Consider the following 5,642-nt stretch of genomic DNA (forward strand, 5'->3'; position numbering starts at 1 on the left):
GACTTAGTCTCTGGACATTATTCGACTGATTTTCTGGTTAACCATTTGCCCTTTCGGACTTAGTCTCTGGGCATTATTTTCGACTTTTTGGTTAATGATTTCACACTTTTTACTTACTTTTGCGCTTTTTGGTTAATGATTACTCTGCTTACTGGTTAATTATTTGCCCTTTCGGACTTAGTCTCTGGACATTATTTTCGAGTTTTTGGTTAATGATTTCACACTTTTAACATATTTTTGCGCTTTTTGGTTAATGATTACTCTGCTTACTGGTTAACCATTTGCCCTTTCGGACTTAGTCTCTGGACATTATTTTCGAGTTTTTGGTTAATGATTTCACACTTTTAACATATTTTTGCGCTTTTTGGTTAATGATTACTCTGCTTACTGGTTAACCATTTGCCCTTTCGGACTTAGTCTCTGGACATTATTTTCGAGTTTTTGGTTAATGATTTCACACTTATAACATATTTTTGCGCTTTTTGGTTAATGATTACTCTGCTTACTGGTTAACCATTTGCCCTTTCGGACTTAGTCTCTGCACATTATTTTCGAGTTTTTGGTTAATGATTTCACACTTTTAACATATTTTTGCGCTTTTTGGTTAATGATTTCATACTTTTTACTTACTTTTGCGATTTTTGGTTAATGATTACTCTGCTTACTGGTTAACCATTTGCCCTTTCGGACTTAGTCTCTGGAGATTATTTTCGAGTTTTTGGTTAATGATTTCACACTTTTTACTTACTTTTGCGATTTTTGGTTAATGATTACTCTGCTTACTGGTTAACCATTTGCCCTTTCGGACTTAGTCTCTGGACATTATTTTCGAGTTTTTGGTTAATGATTTCACACTTTTAACATATTTTTGCGCTTTTTGGTTAATGATTACTCTGCTTACTGGTTAACCATTTGCCCTTTCGGACTTAGTCTCTGCACATTATTTTCGAGTTTTTGGTTAATGATTTCACACTTTTAACATATTTTTGCGCTTTTTGGTTAATGATTACTCTGCTTACTGGTTAACCATTTGCCCTTTCGGACTTAGTCTCTGGAGATTATTTTCGACTTTTTGGTTAATGATTTCACACTTTTAACTTAATTTTGTGCTTTTTGGTTAATGATTTCATACTTTTTACTTACTTTTGCCCTTTTTGGTTAATGATTACTCTGCTTACTGGTTAACCATTTGCCCTTTCGGACTTAGTCTCTGGACATTATTTTCGAGTTTTTGGTTAATGATTTCACACTTTTAACATATTTTTGCGCTTTTTGGTTAATGATTACTCTGCTTACTGGTTAACCATTTGCCCTTTCGGACTTAGTCTCTGGACATTATTTTCGAGTTTTTGGTTAATGATTTCACACTTATAACATATTTTTGCGCTTTTTGGTTAATGATTACTCTGCTTACTGGTTAACCATTTGCCCTTTCGGACTTAGTCTCTGCACATTATTTTCGAGTTTTTGGTTAATGATTTCACACTTTTAACATATTTTTGCGCTTTTTGGTTAATGATTTCATACTTTTTACTTACTTTTGCGATTTTTGGTTAATGATTACTCTGCTTACTGGTTAACCATTTGCCCTTTCGGACTTAGTCTCTGGAGATTATTTTCGAGTTTTTGGTTAATGATTTCACACTTTTTACTTACTTTTGCGATTTTTGGTTAATGATTACTCTGCTTACTGGTTAACCATTTGCCCTTTCGGACTTAGTCTCTGGACATTATTTTCGAGTTTTTGGTTAATGATTTCACACTTTTAACATATTTTTGCGCTTTTTGGTTAATGATTACTCTGCTTACTGGTTAACCATTTGCCCTTTCGGACTTAGTCTCTGCACATTATTTTCGAGTTTTTGGTTAATGATTTCACACTTTTAACATATTTTTGCGCTTTTTGGTTAATGATTACTCTGCTTACTGGTTAACCATTTGCCCTTTCGGACTTAGTCTCTGGAGATTATTTTCGACTTTTTGGTTAATGATTTCACACTTTTAACTTAATTTTGTGCTTTTTGGTTAATGATTTCATACTTTTTACTTACTTTTGCCCTTTTTGGTTAATGATTACTCTGCTTACTGGTTAACCATTTGCCCTTTCGGACTTAGTCTCTGCACATTATTTTCGAGTTTTTGGTTAATGATTTCACACTTTTAACATATTTTTGCGCTTTTTGGTTAATGATTACTCTGCTTACTGGTTAACCATTTGCCCTTTCGCACTTAGTCTCTGGAGATTATTTTCGACTTTTTGGTTAATGATTTCACACTTTTTACTTACTTTTGCGATTTTTGGTTAATGATTTCACACTTTTTACTTACTTTTGCGATTTTTGGTTAATGATTACTCTGCTTACTGGTTAACCATTTGCCCTTTCGCACTTAGTCTCTGGAGATTATTTTCGAGTTTTTGGTTAATGATTTCACACTTTTTACTTACTTTTGCGATTTTTGGTTAATGATTACTCTGCTTACTGGTTAACCATTTGCCCTTTCGGACTTGGTCTCTGGACATTATTTTCGAGTTTTTGGTTAATGATTTCACACTTTTTACTTACTTTTGCGATTTTTGGTTAATGATTACTCTGCTTACTGGTTAACCATTTGCCCTTTCGGACTTAGTCTCTGGACATTATTTTCGAGTTTTTGGTTAATGATTTCACACTTTTAACATATTTTTGCGCTTTTTGGTTAATGATTACTCTGCTTACTGGTTAATTATTTGCCCTTTCGGACTTAGTCTCTGCACATTATTTTCGAGTTTTTGGTTAATGATTTCACACTTTTAACATATTTTTGCGCTTTTTGGTTACTGATTTCATACTTTTTACTTACTTTTGCGCCTTTTGGTTAATGATTACTCTGCTTACTGGTTAACCATTTGCCCTTTCGGACTTAGTCTCTGGACATTATTTTCGAGTTTTTGGTTAATGATTTCACACTTTTTACTTACTTTTGCGATTTTTGGTTAATGATTACTCTGCTTACTGGTTAACCATTTGCCCTTTCGGACTTAGTCTCTGGACATTATTTTCGGGTTTTTGGTTAATGATTTCACACTTTTTACTTACTTTTGCGATTTTTGGTTAATGATTACTCTGCTTACTGGTTAACCATTTGCCCTTTCGGACTTAGTCTCTGGACATTGTTTTCGACATTTTGGTTAATGATTTCACACTTTTAACTTAATTTTGTGCTTTTTGGTTAATGATTTCATACTTTTTACTTACTTTTGCGATTTTTGGTTAATGATTTCATACTTTTTACTTACTTTTGCGATTTTTGGTTAATGATTTCATACTTTTTACTTACTTTTGCCCTTTTTGGTTAATGATTTCATACTTTTTACTTACTTTTGCGATTTTTGGTTCATGATTACTCTGCTTACTGGTTAACCATTTGCCCTTTCGGACTTGGTCTCTGGACATTATTTTCGACTTTTTGGTTAATGATTTCACACTTTTAACTTAATTTTGTGCTTTTTGGTTAATGATTTCATACTTTTTACTTACTTTTGCCCTTTTTGGTTAATGATTACTCTGCTTACTGGTTAACCATTTGCCCTTTCGGACTTAGTCTCTGCACATTATTTTCGAGTTTTTGGTTAATGATTTCACACTTTTAACATATTTTTGCGATTTTTGGTTAATGATTACTCTGCTTACTGGTTAACCATTTGCCCTTTCGGACTTAGTCTCTGGAGATTATTTTCGACTTTTTGGTTAATGATTTCACACTTTTAACATATTTTTGCGCTTTTTGGTTACTGATTTCATACTTTTTACTTACTTTTGCGCCTTTTGGTTAATGATTACTCTGCTTACTGGTTAACCATTTGCCCTTTCGGACTTAGTCTCTGGAGATTATTTTCGAGTTTTTGGTTAATGATTTCACACTTTTTACTTACTTTTGCGATTTTTGGTTAATGATTACTCTGCTTACTGGTTAACCATTTGCCCTTTTGGACTTAGTCTCTGGAGATTATTTTCGACTTTTTGGTTAATGATTTCACACTTTTTACTTACTTTTGCGATTTTTGGTTAATGATTTCACACTTTTTACTTACTTTTGCGATTTTTGGTTAATGATTACTCTGCTTACTGGTTAACCATTTGCCCTTTCGGACTTAGTCTCTGGAGATTATTTTCGAGTTTTTGGTTAATGATTTCACACTTTTTACTTACTTTTGCGATTTTTGGTTAATGATTTCACACTTTTTACTTACTTTTGCGATTTTTGGTTAATGATTACTCTGCTTACTGGTTAACCATTTGCCCTTTCGGACTTGGTCTCTGGACATTATTTTCGAGTTTTTGGTTAATGATTTCACACTTTTTACTTACTTTTGCGATTTTTGGTTAATGATTACTCTGCTTACTGGTTAACCATTTGCCCTTTCGGACTTAGTCTCTGGAGATTATTTTCGAGTTTTTGGTTAATGATTTCACACTTTTTACTTACTTTTGCGATTTTTGGTTAATGATTACTCTGCTTACTGGTTAACCATTTGCCCTTTCGGACTTAGTCTCTGCACATTATTTTCGAGTTTTTGGTTAATGATTTCACACTTTTAACATATTTTTGCGCTTTTTGGTTAATGATTACTCTGCTTACTGGTTAACCATTTGCCCTTTTGGACTTAGTCTCTGGACATTATTTTCGAGTTTTTGGTTAATGATTTCACACTTTTTACTTACTTTTGCGATTTTTGGTTAATGATTTCACACTTTTTACTTACTTTTGCGATTTTTGGTTAATGATTACTCTGCTTACTGGTTAACCATTTGCCCTTTCGGACTTAGTCTCTGGAGATTATTTTCGAGTTTTTGGTTAATGATTTCACACTTTTTACTTACTTTTGCGATTTTTGGTTAATGATTTCACACTTTTTACTTACTTTTGCGATTTTTGGTTAATGATGACTCTGCTTACTGGTTAACCATTTGCCCTTTCGGACTTAGTCTCTGCACATTATTTTCGAGTTTTTGGTTAATGATTTCACACTTTTTACTTACTTTTGCGATTTTTGGTTAATGATTTCATACTTTTTACTTACTTTTGCGATTTTTGGTTAATGATTACTCTGCTTACTGGTTAACCATTTGCCCTTTCGGACTTGGTCTCTGGACATTATTTTCGAGTTTTTGGTTAATGATTTCACACTTTTAACATAATTTTGCGCTTTTTGGTTAATGATTACTCTGCTTGCTTGTTACTGATTTCCCCTTTCGGACTTGATCTCTGGCCGTTCTTTTCGACCTTTTTGGATAAGGTTTCCACACTCTGAAATTATTTTGGGCTCACTGATTAGGCGAGATCAAGGGGGCATGCCTGGGCACTTTGGGCTCAGTTTGGGAAGGCGGCGTCCGTGTGCTCCTCCGCCCTTCCCGCACTTGCGGCTAGGTTTGCCAAACTGCGCTGACCCGCAGCCCTGCCTTTTTGCCCACGGCACGGAACGACTCAAGTCTGGCTCCGTTCCAGGCCGTTGCCTCCGGCTGCCCGCCGTCCGGCCGGCCTGGGACGTACCCCGGCTGACGGCGCCGGAGGCCCTCTAGCAGCCACCGGTGCCGCGGGCCAATGGGTCCGGGCGTTCCGGAGCTATCGGTGGGGAAGTGCTCTCCCCTTTTCCTGACGCC

The sequence above is a fragment of the Heterodontus francisci genome, unplaced genomic scaffold (genome assembly GCF_036365525.1).
Source record: "Heterodontus francisci isolate sHetFra1 unplaced genomic scaffold, sHetFra1.hap1 HAP1_SCAFFOLD_776, whole genome shotgun sequence".
Lineage (NCBI taxonomy): Eukaryota > Metazoa > Chordata > Chondrichthyes > Heterodontiformes > Heterodontidae > Heterodontus > Heterodontus francisci.